The sequence below is a fragment of the Antechinus flavipes genome, chromosome 5 (genome assembly GCF_016432865.1).
Source record: "Antechinus flavipes isolate AdamAnt ecotype Samford, QLD, Australia chromosome 5, AdamAnt_v2, whole genome shotgun sequence".
In the NCBI taxonomy this organism is placed as follows: domain Eukaryota; kingdom Metazoa; phylum Chordata; class Mammalia; order Dasyuromorphia; family Dasyuridae; genus Antechinus; species Antechinus flavipes.
In genome coordinates, this window is record NC_067402.1 from 174147404 (window position 1) to 174169959 (window position 22556).

The 22556-nt window shown below is 35.2% G+C and overlaps 1 protein-coding gene across 4 annotated transcripts in view; it reads left to right on the top strand.

The window, feature by feature from the left end:
* The window catches only part of LMNTD1 (lamin tail domain containing 1), a 130211-nt gene extending 113252 nt beyond the window's left edge, over positions 1 to 16959 (top strand). The window contains exons 9-10 of one of the 4 annotated variants that reach the window (XM_052001323.1): positions 10890 to 10985; positions 12605 to 16959. The gene's annotated coding sequence lies outside the window, so the exon portion shown is untranslated. Of the gene's footprint in view, positions 1 to 10889; positions 11028 to 12604 lie in introns of all 4 variants that reach the window. The other 3 variants (XM_052001321.1, XM_052001320.1, XM_052001322.1) reach the window with 3 other exon arrangements.
* Positions 16960 to 22556: the final 5597 nt, after the last annotated feature.

Below are 22556 nucleotides of genomic sequence, written 5' to 3' on the forward strand. Positions count from 1 at the left end.
CAAATATAGATAGATATACATATACTTATACACATATATTTGGACCAAACCTGTGATTTCATTGACAGAGGAAACTCCTGATGAGGAAATGTTAGCTCTTATTATATCCTCTTTACTAATGCATATCAGTATCTGCTTTACAAGTTATAGTCTGAAAACATTGCCTCGAGCACTGAGAGATTAAATGACTTTTCCTGAATTACATGCAGCTGATTTTGAGTCAGAAATGGGACTTAAGCCAAATTTTCCTAACTCCAAATTTAGAGATCTATCTGCTATGCCTTGCTACCTCTCATATATATCAATATTTGAACCCAGGTTTGCTATCAAATATTTGCTACCAAATTAAAACACACACACACATACAGAGATCACCTTAACCTGCTCAGCAGTGTGATCTTCTCTAGAGATCTCTTAGGTCTCTATTACCCTTTCCTCTCATTTCCTTCAGTGAGTAGAGCTAAGATCTGTCTACTTAGTTAGATAAGATTAACTTGTGATGATTTAAAAACTAAAAAAGAACTTTAAATAAAAAATTTCAACTAACTAGTAAAATGTTCTGAACTCCCAGGCAATTGGTTGATTGCTAGATGAAGAAGATAATCTCCCAACCAGTTAAATTTAGCATAATCAGTTATCTACAAATTATCCTTCACTCTTACTATCAAAATAAATTGAAAAATTATTTTTTCTAGCAAACTATTATTAAAAGTATAAATTAACAGCAAGCAAAACTTTTAAGTAGAAGGGGAAAACTCCCTTAGTAATGAAGCTTATCTCCCATTGCATGTGGCAGCAGAGGAGACTCCAATAGATTCATTATTCATTTCCTAACAGTTTCTTAGAGAAACCATAATTCTATCACTCTCTGTTAGATTCTCTTAATAAACCAAGCTATCCAGGAAAAGGAAAAAGCAGCATTTGCTACTACTATCTCCTCTGTCCTTGAAGCCAAAGAGATTTTTTAAAATACCCTCTGCATTAGACAGGCCTTATCTGGTTGGGAAAAAAAAATAGAATTTCCAGGATCTTTAGTGACTTAAATCCCTTCACAAAGCAACTAGTACAAGTTCCTGCCAGAAAGTTTGTGTATATATATATGTACAAATATACACACGAATGAATATTTATATATGTATATATACATATAAATATATGTAGGGGGAGGTGGTGTTGCCTACCAAGTGATCTACATATATAATATACATATGGAGAGAGAGAGAGAGAGAGAGAGAGAGAGAGAGAGAGAGAAATAATGTGTCTGTTATCCAAGGATCAGGCTATCAAAAAAAAAAAAAAAAGGTTAAAAAGTTTTGGTTCTTCTACAGCAGATATACATAGAGCTAGTATTCAAATGTTTTCTTAACCTGGTAGGACTTGGCATAACAATCAGAAATTCATAGTTATTCCCATATCTCCATACAATGATAATAACCATCAGAATAGAGCTTTATATACTTTTGTTGTTGGGTTATTTCAGTCGTGTCCAACTCTTCATGACCCCATTTGGGATTTTCTTGGCAAAGATATTAAAGTGGTTTTCTATTTCCTTCTCGAGCTCATTTTACACATGAGGAAATTGAGACAAACAGTGACTTGTCTAGGATCACATAGCTACTAAATGTTTGAGGCCAGATTTGAACTCAAGAAAAGGGAGTATTCCTGTCTCTGAGCTAAGTACTCTATCTACTGTATCACATACAGGAATAAGTATTTTAATCGTTTGAGCACATGTCCTGGATCCACTTTTACTTGTTTCTCAATGGGCCAGCATATACAACTTAGAATTGCTCACGTTTCCATGCTCTTCAATGTCCTCTTCCTTAGGACCTTAAAGCAATCAAATATGGAACTTTCCATGATCACTTCCTCTTAAGGTTAAGTTTCTAATAATGAGGTAGTTGGACATACGGAAAAAGATATTCTAAAAGTCAATGAAACTGGGTTCTTATCTCAACTCTTCCACAAACTAGCTATAAATCCTAAAGCTTATTTTAAAAAAACTTTATAGATCTGAATTTCATCATCTTTAAAAGTAGTCATAGTTATGAACTCATTTCGAAAAACTCAAATAATATACACTTGGCAATGTCCTGCAACTTTAGATCTATTTCCCAGTTCTTCATCTCTTGTTGCCTCTTTGGCTATTTTGCTCTTACAAGGCAGCAACATAGAAAGTGCTATACTATATCACATTGATGACCATTCAGCCTAGGGGTCAGTTGCCAAAAGCAGTCCCAGGAGACATATTATTCCAACATCACTTAGTAGCTTTATAGCTACCACTCATAATTTTATCCAGATGGTTTGGAATTCTGATCTTATTTTAATATTTGGAAATAAAATCTTTTTTCACTTTATCTGCATCATAATTCTGTAGATGACTATTCCAACTTAACTGTCAGTTTATAAGCTGAAGAATTTTAATATATCTGAAACTGTTTTACCAAGGAGTCAAGAAAAGGAAGGGAAAAGAACCGAGGGAGGGAAAGATTAGATGATATAATAAAAACAAAGAACAAAGTTTGGAGTTCCAAGGAAGAAGGAGGGAGAGATAAGGCCATAACAGATTTTGATTAGACAAGGTAATTTCAGATTTCATAAATATAGAAATGAAAGTGGAACACATATGGGTGATGGTAAGATCAAGGTATGACCATCTTTATCAGTAGCTTTTCATCAAGGTGAAGAAGTAGGAAGGACCTAGGAAATGAACACATTAATGGAATGGCTGCTCACAACCACAGGCTCAGGCAGTACAACTGTGCTGGAATTGTAGGTGACTAAAGACAGTGCCTGGAATGAGACAGAAGAAAATTATTAGTGTTATAAAAACAAACATCAATGTTACCTAGTAAGTGGCTGGTGAAATATGCTCCTCTCAATAGCATTTTGCATATATTGTATTTAGGATATACTTTAACATATTTTAACATATATGAAACTGCCTACCATCTAGGGAACATGGAACGGAAGTGATTGCAACAGGCGATGTTGAAAAACTACACATGCATATATTCTGTCAATAAAAAACTATAATAAAAAATAGCATCAGAAGGAAAAAGAGCATTTCTTAAGCTCTAAGTCATTAGAAAGAGAGGATCATAAGGTTAGCAGAGGAGATAAGATTCCAGGAATTGAACTGGAAATCCCAGTCTCTAGTATAATTGCTACATATGGGCATTGACACTAGAGGGAACCCACCAAGTTTGCCATTTCTATTTAACAATAGCAGCCTTGTAGGTTACATCCATCTTGTTAAAAGAGTCATCTTGAATTACCCAATGTATAATAAGTAGCACCAAAGAATGATTATATCATCCTGAGTCATCTGTTTAGTGATTAGTAAGATCTCAGCTGCTTCTCAAAATTTTACATGTATTGTAAATACAGGATATTTACAAGGGCCCTCACAGGTATTGACTAGTAAGAATCCTTAATACTGCTATTTTTGTGGCCTCCCCTAAATGATCCAATGGTACAGATGCTTTAGAAGATGCTTTATATTTAGAAAGAGCTAAGGGCTAAATATGGCAAGAGGGGGCTATGCCCCAGGAGTTCAAGGATGCCTCCATTGTCCATCTCTATAAAGCTAAAGGGAATAGATTGTCTTGTGACAGTCACAAGGAGGTCTCTCTCTCTCTTAGTTATTGCTAGCAAAATTCTTGCCAGAGTCCTCCCTTAATAGGCTGGAAAAAGATCATCTATCTTAGAGCCAGAGTTGCTTCAGAAGAGTCTGAGGAACAATCAATATAGACTTTATTGCCTGATAACTCTAGGAGAAATGCCAGAATCAGAACAGAGGTCTATATACAACATTTATGGACCAGATTGAAATCTTTAATACTGTGTCATGAGGGCTAATGGAAAATTATGTCAAAATTTGATTGCTCAGAGAAGTTCCTTAGTATAGTAGTCCATTTCAAGATGGTATGCTTGCCCTGGTTCTGGACAATGGGCAGTGCTCACCAGTGGAGTACCAAGACTATGTGTGCATATTCCCCTGCTTTTTGGCATGATATTTTCAGCCATGTTGTCAAATACCTTCAATGAGAACAAACATAGCATTAAAGTTGGTTAACACACTGATGGTAAACCAAAACTAAAGTAGATGGAGTATTGGTGAATGATTTTTTCATTTGCAGATGATTGTGCACACACTGCAGTCTCTGAAGACAAGATACAACAAAGAATGAATCAGTTCTCTGTTGCCATACAGGGAACCATCAGTTATAGCAAATGATGAAATTTTAAATGCCGTGGATGAGTTTATTTATCCTGGCAGTATAATTTTCAGGGATGTGCACCTTGATAATGAGATTGACACATGCATTGCCAGAGCTAGCTCTATGTTTGGGAGGCTCCAAAAGAAAGTATGAGAGGAGAGGTTTTGGAGTGACTACCAAATTGAAGTCTACAAAGTCATTGTGCTGACCTCATTATTGTATGCCTGTGAAACCTGGATAGCATAGTAGCTCCATGCCAGGAAAATGAATCATTTCCATTTGAATTATCTTAGGAATTATCTGAAGATCACCTGGCAGGATAAGGTACCAGGCACTAAAGTGTCCTTTCTTAAATTAAACTGCCAAGTATTCTAATTCTGCATAGAGCACAACTCCATTCAACTGGCCATGTTGTTTAAATGTCAAATGTGTGCTTGCCAAAAAGATTATTTTAAGGAGAACTTACACAAAGCAAACATTCACAAGGTAGTCAGAAAAAAATTTGATACAAGGACACACTTCAAGTCTTTGTTAAAAACTTTATAATTGATTGCATGGAAAACACTGGCACAGGACTGCCCAGCATGGCATGCCCTCATCAGAAAAGGTGCTGTATTCTCTGAGCAAAGCAGAATTGATTTGATGAAAAAGAAACTGGAGATGCTCAAAATTAGAGAATACACACAAATGTTTATAGGAACTATTTGTGTCTGACCTATGGCATAGCGTTCTGCGCTCATATTGTTCTGATAGGCCATAGTTGAACACACTGTAACTTGACTCTAACCTAGTGATGTCATTTTGTCCCTCTTCAAGAGTGAAGGACAACAACCAATGAACCCTAGTGCTAAATTTCCCTGGGAAGTTTAATTAACAACCTCATAGGCTAGCCATCAATTCTTATCAATTTCATGTCTTAAGAACCACACCAAAGATCCCTTTGGACAGCGTCTATGCCTTCTGCCCCATCTGTCAAGGCAGCAGGCTTTGTATCACCTTCCCTTTTCCCAGAGCATCTCTTCATATTGATAACAATATTTGCCAAACCCACAACTATCCCTGCTTCATCCTCAAATTTCACCAATTCTTCAGCCCACACCACCATAGTTATGGTGTTTAAGTCTGAAGCTACTCTAATTGGGCTCCACCCCTAAAATCAGTTCTAATTACATCTAAGACAAGCTAGGTTAGGGTATAGTAGTCTATGGGATGGCCAAATAGATGCGATCTCTCAAACTCATTTCCTTTGGGAGCTTTGGATCCCTTTGCTGATCCTAGTTGGGCAGTCTGCTGCAACTACAATAAGAATTCATCTTTATGGGGCCAAGTATTAAGAAGTGCCCATTTCAGTGACCTAAAAAGAGACAAAAGCTCTCCTTCTGGATGCTCAAATCAATTCATCTGACTGTAATAACAAATCCTGGAGTTCCCAAAAATATGGAATTCAACTGCAAAGAGCATCTCAGCATTAGCTACATTAGACCATGTTAAGAACCATTGATTCAGTGATTCGTCATTTTTCTATTTGAATTTATCCTGCAAATCTGCTCCCAAAGTAGGAGTCACCTTCTTTTCTAAAGCAAAAATAATTCTAGGACTTTTTTTAAACCACTATGTGAATTTTCAATTCTCTTCCTCTCTTCTGGTCTCATTTTCCTGTGTGATGATTTCAATCTCAGAAGGACACAATGGAAATGAAATCTCTGGAATTAGAACTTCTAAATCAAAACAATGAAGTGGGTTCATGGTTTCAACCTGTCAGTCTCCATCCTCATCAAAAAAGGCCCCTTTACATCCATAGCTACTAGCCCCTTCAAATTCTTTGCACAGTCCCTTTAAGCCAAAATCACAGTCTCTAGTTGCTGAATATATAAGCTAGTTCACTTCCAGTTTTATTACGCTGTCAGTCCTAATTCTGCAAGATAGTCAACAGCAACCAAAAGGTGCTAGAGGTGGCATTTTAATCCTCTAGGCCACCTTTTCTGGAACTCAGTGAAGTAATCTCTCCATATGAGTAGGAGGCAATGATATGTAACAGAGATAAAGCAGTACTTTAGTACATCCCTCCTCCTTATCTCCTTTCCCAGAGAAATGCATCTAATCAATAAGGAATGACAACTTAAGTGGTTGTCAGACATTCATCAATTTAAAAGGCCCCAACTCCATGTAGGTAGAATTTTTTATGCCCTTAAATGACTAGAAAGCTGGAGCTAATCAGGATCTGGGGACCAGTTTTGATGCTTTTTGGGGGCGAGGAAAATTAATCCCTGTTAAGGGAAAAAAGAAACCCTGGTATTATCATCACATACCTGTTAACTGACCCTTTATATGTATGCTCCTCAAGGATCTGTTGTTGGCCCTTTTTATTTCTTTTTTTTTTTAACCTATTCTTCGGCAATCTTATCCCCTCAAGTGCCACCTTCAATAAATCAGTAAATAAATCAGCAAGCATTTGTTAAACATATGTGCCTTCTGATATTTATAAAGATTTACAAAGGTTTACATATATATTATCTTGTATGATTCTCAGAAAAACCCTGTGGGGTGGCTACAGTTTGGCATATGAAGAGACTGTAGCTCAACAAATTAAGTGTCAGTGACAGGTTTCAAATCCAAATCTCTCCTGATTCCAAGCCCTAGTGCTTTTCCCAACATATCAGATCTCCCTTTCTTCTGTACAGATGCCTATTGTAGTAGTCTCCTAACAAGTTTTCTCACTACTCCTCTCACCTTCTGATTTGTCCTTCATACATCTGTCAGAAAAATCTATTTTTTATATTATTCTGGACTTACACTCCTTTGCTTAAAATCCTAGAGTGGTTCCTTCTTGCCTAGTAAACAAAATTCAAACACTTTTGCCTATCTTTCAGGGTTATCCATCACTTGGTACTTATCTACCTTTCCAGATATTTTTGTAATACTTCCCATCACATATTCCATTGATCATGTTCCAGGCTAGTAATAAGGAAGTTATATAATTAGTAATGAGGAACACAATAGCTATAATAGGGGCAGAATGTGATCATTGCAAATAGAAGAGGTAAATTGTGGAATGTTATGGATGCATGGAAAAAGGTAAAATTCCTTATGATTAGGATGATCAGGGAATGTTCTATCAGTTGGTAGTAGGGGGATTTCAAATGGAGCTAAAGAATAAATAGGATTTTAACACACATATACAGGGGAAAGGCATTCTAAATATGATACTGACTACCATGCCCTCTACTGCCTGAAGGAGAGGTGAGTTAGATGTTACCCCTTCTTCAGAGTTCTCCAATACCCTTACAGGGACTGACCATGTCTAGACTCTCTGCCAGTGGCTCCAGTTCCCACTTATGATGTTCCCCCAATTATAGGGGGTGGATCCCCTATACCCTAGGCTCACTTATCCACTTAGAGTTCAATTAATTATGACTCCAGCCATGAAATTAAAAGATGCCTGCTTCTTGGAAGAAAAGCCATGGCAAATCTTCACAATATGCTAAAAAGCAGACATCCTCACCATGCCAAAGACCTATATAGTCAAAGCTATGGTTTTTCCATTAACTAAGTATGATTGTTAAAGATGGACTAAAAAGAAAGCTGCCAGGGAAATAATAACTTTGCAATTGTGATGCTGAAGAACACTTTTGAGAGTCCCTTGGACAACAAGGAAATCAAATTAGTCAATACTTAAAATAAATTAATTCAGGCTTTTCACAGGAAGATTAAATACTGAAGCTAAAATTTAAATACTTTGGCCACATGATGAAAAGATTGGAGTCTTTAGAAAAGATCCTGATGATGGGAAAGATTGAAGGCAAAAAGAAAAGAGGATGGCAGAGAATGAGATAAATAGCATCATGAAACAATAAACATGAACTTGCACAGACTAAGAAAGATAAATATGAGAGGATAGAAGGGACTGGGCCTAGTATGTAATTCATGGGACCCCAGAGAGTCAGACACAACTAAACAACTAAAATAGTCACAAATGTACAATCTTATTATGAGCCTTCCTTCCTCTTGCTCTCCTGCCAATGATCTCCAACAGTGAAGAAGAGAAGGGCATTGGGTTTATAGCTTAGTTCTCTTTCCATAAACCACAGTATCAAGCTCCAAGGCCAACGTTCCCCTTGGATTTGAATCCCAGTCTCTCTCAGGGTTTCCATGCCAAGCTGGTTGACTGCAACATCCAACCTGAAATTCTGCCTCCAGAGGTTGCCATGACTCAAATTCCCATTTGCTGTTAGCGCCTAAAACTTGAGGACAAATGACATAGAACAAAAGTACTCCCATGCCGTTTCTTGGAAGTGGAACAAAAAGAGGGAAGGTATTGCCCACTTTCAATTAGTTCACATGCCAAGATAAGGGTGAACCCTCTCAGCTCAGTAGGAGAGAAGCTGGAGAAAAGAGACTGTCCCAGAATGGCAGTTTTTTAAAGATATAGCCTTTTATATAGCTATACAGCTAAGGGCACTACACACACACACACACACACACACACACACACACACAGAGAGAGAGAGAGAGAGAGAGAGAGAGAGAGAGAGAGAGAGAGAGAGACAGAGGAATACAGGGAAGCAAGGCACCCAGCTATATATTAGACTATGAGGTCATGAGCAAGGCAAAACTACCTTACACACACAAGGAAGGTCATTAAAGTAGGAAAACACAAGATGAGTTTAGGTTTTAGTTTTTATAAGTAACTTGGTTAATAATGCATGTGTGTGTAAGGTAATCATAAGTGATAAGGATGAAAAGAGGTTGGAGTCAAATTTTGGAAGATCTTGAAAGCCATGTTAAGGAATTTTTGTTTTATCCTGTATGCATTGAGAAGCAATTGAATGTTTTTGATCAAAATGGTCATAAGAATAGATGTCTGTTTTAGAAAGATTATTCTAGCAGCAGTGTTTAGGATGAATAAAAGGAGAAAGGCCAATAAGTAGGCTAATTCAAAGTATCCATGTGAGGAAAATAAGGACCTGAGCCAAGGTATGTGTTCTATATTTGGACCACATTGTAAAATGCTATTAGTAGTTCTGGATAGTGCTGATTTGGGTCACAGTGTAAAAAACTCATGTCTTTGAAAATAAAAACATCTTATGTACACATATTTTCTTGAGCTTACTTGCAGGAAAAGTTTCAGAATCCTTGCAGTTGGATATTATGGGGCCCTGAGGCCACCCTGTGCAAGCTTGGATTTCAAAGTACTATCATTCTAGCAAATCATTTATAGATTTTGAATGAGACAGATCCTAGCATTTATTGTGGAACAGCTAGGTAGTTCAGTGGTTGGAGCACAAAGCTTGAAGTTAGGAAGATCTGAGTTCCAACCTAGCATCAGATACTCATGAGCTGTGTGACCATGGGCAAGTCCCTTAATCTTTATTTATTATTATTATTTATTATATCATATATTACATATATATATTAGTATAGTTATTTATTATTCCTCATCTGTAATATGTGCTGGGGAAAGAAATAGCAAAGCACTCTAGTATCCTTACCAAGAAAATCTTATAGACAAATGTCCATGGAGTCACTTAAAGTCTGAACAACTGAATAACAATAAGCACTTAGTACAGAATTCTGTTCTTTGCAGAGAAGAACCTGTTCATGGATATCTCTCTCTCTCTTTTTTTTCTTTTGAGAGCTCCTTAGCCAAGAAAAAAAACAGCTTCTCAGGTCTATAGATATTCTTTAAAAATCTTTCCATTTGGATTTTTGTTAAAAGGTTATTTTGCAAATTGAAGCATAAACAAAATACTAAAAGAGAGATTTTATTTGGTTTGATCTGTAGGCTCAAATTCTGTACCAATTTTTGTTGCTTCCTTTACTGTCTTTCCATTTCTTCTTTTTCCTTTCAATGATATTCTGTTCTTTCTTTCAGCTTTCAAATCTATTGTTCATAAAACTATTCTAATGATTTCTATGCATACTTTGTATTCCTCAACTGTCCTTCCAATTTCTGCTAATATCCTATTCCTTGTTACTACTAATATTGTTGCTTTGCCATAGATGTGTAGGAAGAGGTAAATTATGTGAAAGCTTTCAATCCAGGCCTCTTCATATGTTCCCTCAAAGTCTTTACCCCATATCAAAATCTTTCCTTGTTTATGGAAAACAGAATCATCATCATATACTATGTCTATTCCTAGGAGAGTTTGTAAATGCAGTTCCTAGTTTCTTTTTAGTTATTTGCCTAAATCAGATATCTAAGGAAAACTATAAACACTTGCTTTAAAAAGTTTTTGATTTTTCTTTCACAATATGACTAATAAGATAATTATATATGTATAATCTATATCATATTGCTCACTATCTTGGGGAAGAGGGTGATAAGGGAAGGAGGGAGAAAAATTTTGGAACTCAAAATCTCATAAAAATGAATGGTGAAAGTTATCTTTACATATAATTGGAAAAATAAAATACTATTGAGGAAAAAAAATTGCTTTGGCCACAGAGAGCATGCCACTTGCCCAGAATCATCCAGCTAGTACATGTCAACAGTAGGATTGGCGTGCAAGTCTTCCTAATTCCAAGAACAGCCCATTATATACCATACTTACATTTTAATAGTAATTAAAGTAAAATACAAGAGAACTTTTAACTTCCCTGTTAGCAATTTCGCCATGTTCTCTAAGATATATTTCACAATGCATTAATTTTATTTTTATCCAGGAGGAGGAAATTCAAATCTAGTGAACAATAAGATACCACAATGTGCTGTGCTCAACCTTCATCATTTAAGAGACAAAGTCAGCAGCTAGCAAGAAGGTGGTTCTTTTTTGAAAAAGAATAATTTCTTATATAACTTTGGTATGTCAGCTTCTCAAAGCAGGAGAGTATTGATCAGGCTAAAGTTTATTAACTAAGCATATAAGATGATCAAAAGCAAAACTAAGTCTAGCCTTTATTTTGGCATAGGATGCGTGAAAATCATTTATATTTCTATCATTTTTACCATACAAAGTGGCAGATCTGTAACTCCTGCTGTTTATGCAGATGCATTTTCCAAAATCAAATTGTGACAGAAAATCATATGTCTGTGATCTAGACAGTCTGTCTACTTCAGGGTACATTCTCTTGAAAATAGACACACTGCATAGCTTTAGTTACTTTGGCTTTCTAGTGTCTGGAAGTGATATGTGAAGGTAAGTAGTTAGGATTTTTTTAGCTTATTGATAGCTCATCACTACCCAAATTATTTTCATCCCTAAGATTTGCAAAATTGGGTAGAAAATCTCATGAATGGGAAGTTCCAGTAGGATAATCATCTTCTAAATTGTGTAGTGTAATTGAAACTGTGCTGTCTCACCTGTTCCTATCAAAAGTTCAGAGATTAAAATAAAGGATGTAGGCCTGTTTCTAATGTCTATGTGGCTTGCATCAGGACACTGGTCTTCTTAGTTTAAGGAGAAAGTTTCTCTGCCTTATAACTCTATCCATTTGAATAACTGCTTTTATAAAGCTATGTTCTAGGGTGTTTAAGAAAGTATTATATATGCAGAAAGATGTGGGATATAAGTCCTGGACATGATAGATGAAGAGGAACATGGAATATGAGAACAATATACTAGTTATCAGGCCAGATTTAGCCATTTAAGACTAAAACATTGTATTTTTTTCTGTTGATCGTATGCTTTTCCTAAAATGTGGAGATATCCCTTTGTTGTCCCTTTAATATCCTTTGTTTCACATAATTACTTGTCATATATTTTGGAATTTATAATAAAAAGGATTCACATAAATCCTTGTGTAATGATGTCACATTATGATTTACTATCCATTGCCCAAACCATTCACATTAATAGCTCCCCATTAGGTCCCTCAGGAATCACTTGTACATTTTCAGAACACTGTCAACAATACTTCATGCCACTTTGTATTCTTAAGTATGATATCTTGGGCATATGTTTTGCCACGTTGCATGAGATTGTTCTGCCTTTTTAATTTTGTAGTTGCTATAGAAACAATGCGATCACAATGTTGTGAGGGGAGCACAGGGGCATCCAAAAGTGTACAATAAAAGTTAATCAATTCCCTGATTCATCATTGCTTCCAGCTGTCTTTTTTTGTAATGATTATCTTGTTCACATTGAGAATATAAACATAAAGTCAAATTAGCTCCGAAGACTATTGCCAATAAGAAATCTCCTTCTTGATAATTTCTCCTTTCACCTCTTTTCCCTCCCACCATATATCTAATAGTGTTTAAGCTCAGAGTCGCAGACTATTCTCCCAGGATGAGCATAGTTTACCTGCTTCGAAACATTTTTGAAATAGAGCAATTTTCCTTGCACTTTAAGTTTATATCATTTCAAAATTTCTTATCTAAATGTCTCCAGTTCATTAAACTTAATAAAATATTGTCTCTTTTGATTTCTTTTCTACAGGATCCCCTGCACCCTGGGGTGTTCAGTGCTGACCAATATATTTATGCTTTGATTTCATTTATGGAAAATTGCAGCTGAAGTATATGCTTCTTAGAGCATCTTACCATTTGCTACCTCAAATAGCACTTTTCCAAACTAGTTTCTACACAGAACAGTTTTGTCCTTGATGATACTCCATTGTCATAAATCAATAAATGTTGGTCTGGGAGTATCCAGTATCTGGGGTAAAGGAGGGCAGAGACAGGAAAATCTGGCAACCAAATAAATGGGCAAGCAATATGAAGGACATGCATTATATCTAGTTCAAAGAGAAAACTTTGAGACTCAAAAGAGTAAGTGGAGAATGTGTCTGTGTCTGTGGTGTGAGTGGGGGGTGGTAAGGAAAGAGTCAGAGACAGAGAAAAAGAGGGAGAAAAGGAGAGAGAAGAGAGAAATAGAAGGAGAGAAATAGAAACACAGAAGAGACAGAGAAGAAAGAAGAGAGGAGAATTTCAAGAAGGGATAGTGGAAATGTAGGGAAATAAAGATATTCAGAGAATGAAGAAAAAGTTCAATCCTTTGTGCTTATATAGAGTGATAGTCCAGTAACAAATATCCTTGTTGGATCCTGAAGTGGCCCCACACCTAGCCAGCCTTCATTAAAGTAAAAATTCTCTTATAGAATCTCACTTTAGAGCAGGTACAAAGCCAAAATACTAATAATGATAAGAATTAACACTGATAGAGCATTTCAATGTTTGCAAAGTGATATAGATGATTGGATGGATAGATGGATGGATGGATGGATAGCAATTACTTTGGAAAGTAGGTACTATCTATTTTACACATGAGGAAACTAAGACATTGAAATAGCTATCAAAATATATACGATCTCATGACTGAAGAGTCTTTAATTTCTCTATCTACAAGGGTTTCTAATTACAATAATGACAAGATCCTGAAGTGACAGTAAGATAGGAGTAGATGGGCCAGATATCCAGGAATCTTTGAAATATTCCATAGGGAAAATTAAAAGATGGAGATTAAGCAGTCCTAAGCAGCCTTCAAGAAGAATTTGGTACCTTTTTGTTGTAAAACTACCCAATTGTGAGGGGGAGCTAAGATGTTAGAGTAAAAATAGGAACTCATCTCTTCCTCCAAGCTGCCTCAAATTCCTTTAAATAATGACTCTAAACTTTTTTAAGAGAACATACAGAAACATGGAGTAGAACGTTATAAAGCTGGCGACAACTTAGAAAGTCAGCGAGAAAGTCTGTGACAGAAGGGTGAGAGTGCAGTGTGCAGTTCTGATGCAGGCTACATTTATACAGCCCCAGCCTTATCCCCAACTCTGGCCCCTGTGCCAACAAAGCAGGCCTAGGGACTTCTGAATAAGTGGCAGTACTGGTGGTCCTACTTTATCAAAGAGTTAAAAGCTAAATAATAGGCTAAGAAAACGAGCAGACAGCAGAAAAAGATTCTGACCACAGAAAGTTACCATGGTGACAAGCTTAAAACACAAAAAGAGTCAAAGTTCCTAAAGCCAAAGCCTCCAAGAAAAACAAGAATTGGTCTCAGGCTATGGGAAAACTCAAAAGGGATTTTGAAAATCAAGAGAAAGGAAAAATTAGGAAGAGAATTGAGAGGGGTGAAAAAGGAAATTCAAAAAGCCATAAAGAGAAGAATGCTTTAAAAACAAAACCAGCGAAATGGAAAAGTAGATACAAAAGATCACTGAGGAAAATAATCCCTTAAAATTGAATAGAAGTTAATGATTTTGTAAGAAATCAGGATGCAATACCAAAAAATATTGAAAAAATTAGAAAATATGAACTGTTTTATTGGGGAAACAACTGACCTAGAAAATAGATCCAGAAGAGAAAATTATTGATCTATCTAAAAGTCATTTAAAAAGAGCCTGTGCTTTATCTTTCAAGAAATTATCAAGAAAAAAATGTCCTGATATTCTAGAATATAAAAGGAAAGAATCCCCAATCACCACCTAAAAGATCTCAAAATGAAAACTCTCAGGAATTTTGTAGCCAAATTCCAGAACTCTTGGATCAAGGAGAAAATATTGCAAGCATCCAGAAAGAAACAATTCTAATGGAGCCACACTCAGAATAGCACAAGACTTAGTATCTTCTATATTAAAAGATCAAAGGGTGTGATTTGTGATATTCTGAACAGTGAAGCTAGCTGCACAATCAAGAATCACCTATCCAGCAAAACTGAGAATAATCCTTAAGGGGAAAGAGTAGACATTCACCGAAAGAGGATTTTCAAGCATTTATAATGATTGGAGCTGAATAGAAAATTTGATTTTCAAATATAGGACTCAGGAGAAGCCTAAGAAGATGATCAGGAAAATGATATAAGGGACTTCATACAATTTATCTGTTTACATGGGGAGGATATTTGTACCTCATTAAAACTGTTATTATGGTAGAAAGGATATATAGACAGAGGGCACAAGTGTGTTTAATATGAAATGGGTAATTTTAAAAATGGGAAGTTAAGGGATGAGATGTACTAGGAGAAAGAGAAAGGGAGAAGTGGAAAGGTATAAATTATCTACCATAAAAAGCAAGAAAAAGCTTTTACAGTGGAGGGAAAGGAAAGAAGGAAGTGAGTGTACTTTCATCAGAATTGGTTCAGAAGAAATAACATACATACCTTTCAGGAAAGTACAACTGGAATTGGGAGAGGAGGGTGATAGAAGAGAGGGCATATTAAGGGGGGGGGGGGAGTGGCAGAGTGGCCAGTAAAAAAAATTTTTTTTACACTGAGGCAATTGGGATTAACACTATTTGCCTACAATCACACAGCTAGGAAGTATTGTGTCTGAGGCCCGATTTGAACTCAGATCCTCCTGACTTCAGGGCTAGTACTCTATCCACTGCATCAACTATAGCTGCCCCACAAAACACTTTTGAGAAGGGATTGTGTGAAAGAGAGACAATAGAATAAATGGGGGAATATAGTAATAGTAATTGTAAAAAAAATTTTTGAAGCAAGTTTTCTCTAAGGCCTTATTTCTCATAGATTGAACCAAGTCAAATTTATAAATAAGAGCCATACCCCAATTGATAAATAATAAAAAAAAATATGAATTATTCCCCAAAGGCTATAAAACCATACATATCCTTTGACTTACAAACATTAACTGGGTATGAATCCCAAATTTAGAAAATTGGAAAATGACCTATATACAAACCTCCTTCCCCAAAACCAGCTCTCAGAGCAAAAATAAAAAAAAAATAGAAATTGAGGGGATGACCATCAATTCAGTAATGATTTAATTATGCAATGTGATTATGATGGAATATTTTATGTGAAATGATGACCAGGATACACTCAGAAAAATCTGGAAAGACACAAGAACTCAAGCAAAGTGAAATATACTGTGTACAAAGAGCAATGTTCTGGGATGATCAGCTGTGAATGACTTTGCTATTAGCACAACAATAATCCACGACTACTATGAAGGACTTAATAATGAAAAATCCTACCCATACCCAGAAAAAAAACTATCTAAATAGAAATTCAAACATACTCTTAAACTTGATTTTTCTTAAGGTTTCAAGGAGGACGAGAGTTTTTTCTTTCACGTGATTTTTATGGAAATGTTTTGCATAACTTCACATGTACTTTGTTAATAGGGGTTAAGGGGGGATAAGGAAAAGAGTCTAGAACTCAAAGTTTTTTAAATAGAAAAAATGTTAAATGTAACTGGGGAAAATAAAAATATTAAACATTTTTTTAAAAACTACACAATTGTGATGATACTCTTGGACCACAGAAAACTCACCATGTTATTTTTCCCATCTGTAGCCTGGTGATAAATATTTTTATTTGCTGAGGAAGAAAGTATTTATGTAACTGTTGGTGTCAAAACAAATTAATTTTCTAAAACTGAATCACTTAAACTTATCACTTCTTAGCTGTGTAACCCTGGGCAAGTTACTTAACCCCAATTGGCTCAGCAAAAAAAACAAAAAACCTGAATTTATAAACTTATAAACCTATTTTTATAGGTTTTCCTGTATTTCCCAGAGTTGGGTGATTTTAAAGACATGCACATAATTTCATGATTTAGACATGATAAAATAAAAATGAATCTAAACACAGGTCCCATGATGAACTGTTCCAAAATGGCAACAAACCTTGAAGTATCTAAATTTTAGGAAAGATGTTAAAGTTAGAGATTTTCCAGACCACCATCCCTTGCTATTAATAGAAGAGGTTATTTCATGTTGCTTTAATTTAGCCATTTGGATAAGTTTTTAAATTGCTGTAATAGCCTCATTTATGCTTTTATTTTTTGCTTATGTATTTATATTTTATGCTTATATTTATGCATAATGGGCAAAAATGGGCAAAAGCCAGAATTCAGCAGCCAGAATTCAGCCATGGCTGTCCAAATTTATAGGCTTTGGAAAAAGATATACCTTCCTAATGATTTTCCTCAGGTTAACATTATTTCTGAAACAACACTGAGTAAAGCACAAATAGAGGATTTTAATGAGTGAAAACATTGTTGTGATTGCATCAAAATTACTTCTTCAAAATGAATTAAATGGTTTTGCTGTAACCCTGAGAATAAGTTTCTATAAGAAATTTAGTTCTTTTCCAATAAGTTTTTGCAATGTCAGCAGGAAGCAGGGGCTTCAGTGATCAATTTTCTTTTATCTTCAGTTGAATGATCCTCAACCCAAACCCAGAACTGGGACAAAAAAAGGAGACCCCTAAAGATCATTCATGACCCACTGTCCCTAAGAAAGACACAAAGCTGAAGAGGTGCACAGGTGCTATCCATTTAAAGTCAGAAAAGAGAAAAAGGTATTTTCTTTGTGTGCCATTAGAAGCTTAACAAAATTCAGGCCAAATGCCTTCGTTGGAGAGCAAACTCAATGGTCCCCATAAGCAAGCTGGCAAATGACAGGCCAAAAAATCTCTGTGGAATGACTGGACAACAGTTCCTATGAAAATTCTAAAAATGCAAGTCAGGAGAATACACTAATTAGAAATTAAGGTAGATAGAAATTAGAGTGCATAAATGGTAGAAATTAAAGCAGTTCATATCAAGAGATTCTCTTTATAGACTTTTAAAGCATACATTATAAATGCTTCTCAAGGAATAATAAACTGTAAAACTAATACTGGCTGTGTGATCCTGAAAAAAATCTTGAAATCTTCCTCATCTACAAAGTGTGATAATATTTGGCCTCTCTTCCTCACAGGATTGTTTTAAGGAAAGCATTTTGTAGGCTTTTAAAAGTTCTATATAAACATGAATTTTTTTTTCAATTGTGTCATTGGCTCTTAAAGCGAGTTTACACAAATCCATGGCTATATGGAAAGGGTATCTTTGGGTTCTCAAAGCAGTACATTTGAAGAGATAGATTATAAGTACAATGCTCCTAAAATTGCTACACCTAGTATTTCAATTGAATCATATTTTAGCTGAATTTTTCAAATCTCATTTTCACACCTCATTTCATAAGGCTCACAAAACCTTAAGGGTCATTCAGCAGATGTGCAAATTCTTAACCAATAACAGCTAACATCTATATAGCATTTAATATATACTAGACATTGTGCCTAGTACTTTACAATTAGTGTCTCATTTGATCCTCACAACTATTATGAACTCCATTTAACAGAAGAGCACATTGAGGCAAATGGGTTAAGTGACTTGCTCAGTGTCATACAGCTAGTAAATGCCTTTTGTCTGAGGCAGGATTGTGAGACCATATTTGAACTCATCTTTCTCACTTCAGACCTAGCACTTTATCACTGTATCATCTTACAGATAATTTTTTGGCCTTTTGAGCTTTGCATATACCTTCAGTTAAAGTACTTGACATCAAGACATAAAGTTTAATGAAAGATTTAATATGTAGAATTCTGGTTCCAAAATGTCTGAACATTTAGATCATCACCTCAAGCATTTTAATTTTCACTTCACACAGGTATCACAATTTTTTAAATATCCAGGAGGCAAAAACATATACTAAAATTGTAATATAATTCATTTTGAAAGCTGTCACAATATATTGATGAGAAAGTTGGACTTAAAGGCAGGAAGACACAATTTTGAATCCTACTTCACATAATTCTGAGCTGTCTTTACCGTTGGCAAGTCATTTAATTTTACAGGTTCAGTCTATAAAATAAGATAAAACACTTGGCAATCAAAGCACTAAAATATCAGCTATTATTTTTATTGGGGAAGCTAGGTGATTCAGTGGGTAGAGTACAAGATTTAGGGTCAGAAAGATTTATCTTTGTGAGTCCAAATCTGACCTCAGACCAGCTCTATGACCTTGGACAAATCACTTAATAGCTCTGTTTGCCTCAGTTTTTTCATCTGTAAAATGGCTGAAAAATGAAATGGCAAATCATTTCAATATCTCTGCCAAGAGTACTCCAAATGGAATCAGAAAGAGTTGGACATAACTGAGTTAACTGAACATTATCTTGAATCAATACCACAATAAGGGGGAAAAGCATTTTGTAAAACCTAAATGCACTACAGAAATGAGCTATGATTACTTCGGCAGATCTGTACACCCATTAATGCAAGTATTCTTTCCATCAGTACAAGTTTCAAGACATGAAATAATTTACAAATTATCCTATGTTTCTCATATTCTCCTCTAGAATTTTCATGAGAATTTTCCAACATTCTATAGGCCTTCCTGTAGGGCTTTTTATATGAGTAATAATTCAGCATTCATTTTTGATCTCCTACTCTTATTACATAACAGGCCATCCCAAATTATATATTCCTGAATTACATACTTTATATCACTTCTCACTTATAGATTATCAAATATCATATAGATATTACATATATACTGTGGTCTCTTAATGTCCACCATAACTCCATTCCATTAGTCTTTGAATCATTTATAACTTAGATGCTACTGAAGTTTGTAGTGTTCCATAATTCACAACCATAAAGCAACCCTGGGGAAGCATTTATACTGTGTAGGACTTGGGATTATTAAATTAATTGGAAATTTTCCCATATGAATTTTATCCTAAACCCAACTATGGACCCAATTTACTGTGTATAATATGTGTGTGTGCATGTGTGTGACAACATGTGTGTGTGTGTGTGTGTATTTCTGGTCATTTAGAAAATAGGTTGGGGTTTTTTCATCTATTTATGTTTTTCCTGTGTTAATTATCAAAGTTCAGTCTTTTAAATCTTGAATCGCATTGTTGAGATTTCTAATGTTCTGGGAGTCAATGAACTTGTATAAGCAATATAGGACTCAACTGCCTCTAGGGATTCTATATATATTCTGTACAATACATCCTTCATGAGAGAAATATACATCCTTGATGACTAAACTTCCTTCTATCCTTATCTTATTTTGAAATAATTAGAATGTCAACATGTAAAGGACTGCTTGCCATCTGGGGGAGGGGGTAGAAGGAGGGAGGGGAAAAATTGGAACAGAAGTGAATGCAAGGGATAATGCTGTAAAAAATTACCCTGGCATGAGTTCTATCAATAAAAAGTTATTTTAAAAAAAGTTAATAATAATAAAAAGAAATAATTAGAATGTGACTCAATAGTTGTCTCTGTGGTTGTATTTATCAGTGTTGGAAGGTTTTACTTTTTGCATTACCAAGTCTAATGCTTTTTAAAATTTTTAATGAAATAAAGCAGTACATTGTATAGTATTATCTGAACCTTCCAGTCAGTTACAACTAAAAATATGTGATCATTGATTTGAACTTGAAAAAGATGACTTGTTCTCATTTTCATCTTGAGTACACTCAATATATGTGCAGATCATTCCCAAAGATTTTATAAAAATAAGAAATCAGATTTATGAATTGATGATTATTGATAGGTTCAAATATTTTGGGAGGACAGTGATATTTTCTGTTAATTTCCATCCTAGTAATCTTTTTGTGTTTTCTATCTCAATAGAGATCTCTTTTTAAAATGTTTATTTAATGCAAAGGTTCTTAACTCTAGATTCTACAGATTAACATCCTTGCCCCCTAATCCAAGGAATCTATGGATAGATTTCAGAGGCTCTAGGTACTTGGATGGTAAAAATAATTACATTTTTGTTTTTACTAACCTCTAATTGAAATTTGGTGTTTCAATTGCTTAAAATATTATTCTGAGTCAAAAAATAGATGTTTTCATACTTCCAAAGAGATCTCTGACACACACATAAAAATTAAGAACCCCTGCCTTAATGGCTTCAAGATTTATGCTGTCTTTAATATATATTTCTTGGTTCTATATTTGACCTGCTCCACCTATTCTTCCTAATTTTTCTCTATAAATATTGTTTCAACTTCCTTGTATACCACATCTTCACCAGATAGGATAGATAGTTCTACTGACATTGATCATGAAAACAGAACATCATTGAAACATAAACCTGTTCCTTTTTATCCCATTTATTTTTTGCCAATATCATCCTGGAATCTCAAAAGGATATGATTTACTTACATGAACTGATGCTGAGTGAAATGAGCAGGACCAGGAAATCATTATATACTTCAACAATAATACCATATGATGATCAATTCTGATGGCCGTGCTCTCTTCAGCAATGAGATGAACCAAATCAGTTCCAATGGAGCAGTAATGAACTGAACCAGCAAAATGGCAGTTTGGACGTGTATACTTATTTTGTATAATTTATACTTTAACATATTTAACATGTGTTGGTCATCCTGCCATCTCAGGGAGGGAGTGGGGGAAAGGAGGGGAAGAATTGGAACAAAAGGTTTGGCAATTGTCAATGCTGTAAAATTACCCATGCAGTCCCCTGACCCTCCCATGATGTTCCCATTTCTTCACTGCTAAAAATAATATCAAAAAGAAAAAGTTTGGTAACACCACTAACCTTTGGAAATTGGGACTGAGAAATCTATTATCTTAAAGTCAACCTAGGGATGGGTCTGGGGTGACAAAGAGAAGGGTATTCAATATTGTCCCTTTTTTAACATGAATGATGCCAAAAAGTCTCTGTCTCCTCTCTTCTGAAGCACTACCAACTTTCCCCAAAGCCAGTGACATATTAGTTATTAAACAAATATAACTTGATGTTTTGTTTCCTATAAGTATCTATGTGAAGTGATATATTCAGAAGCCCACTTGTATCGCTAAGATATACTTTGTCTACATGCCAACTTATATTTTTCCCTACTTTGGCATGTAACAACATATAGAATAAACCTTTATTAACTTATATTCCAAGCTATAAACAGTGAGTTTTTTTTGGTATGACAAATCTCTGAACTTAGCTTGGGTAGTCTTCAGATACTTCAGATACAATCCATTTGTGTGTATTTGAAACCTTTCCCATTCTATAGGATATTCCATTCCCCTGATGTGGTCATCAAGAACTGAAAATCATTTTCCCAAACCCATAGGGACTGGGTATTAAAGAAGAATTCTACTAGAAATTAGAAAGTATAAAGTGTTCTATAAATATAAGAATTGGAATATTAAATAAAATTTTAAAATAATCACCTGTAGTGACATTGCTCAGCATTACCTGACAGCCTGATACTCAAGAGGGTGAATAGTATTTTATGGTCAAATAGAGTGTTCAGGATCATAATTCTGAGAAACATTGGATAAATAAAGGAGTTGTCCCCTTGTGGTTCTGATTAGTTCCTGGGAGGGTTCTCAGGCAACAGGCTATTTGAGCTCCCCTATAATTTCCACATTAATTAGAAGCTCTGAGGAACTCAATACATGTTGGATGAATTAAACAACTTTGGTTAACTGGTTTTCTGTGGCAACTTCCTTGTTGTTCCTAAGTTACAACTGATGGCAAAATGGAAATAATAAATAATAAAGAAGAGCAAAGTCAATGACATGTAGAAAAAACAATATCTAAAGCCAATGTGAAGAGAGGGGACAGATCTTTTAGTATTACTAAAAGAGCTCAGCTTTGATAGAGCTATGAATTGATCTAGC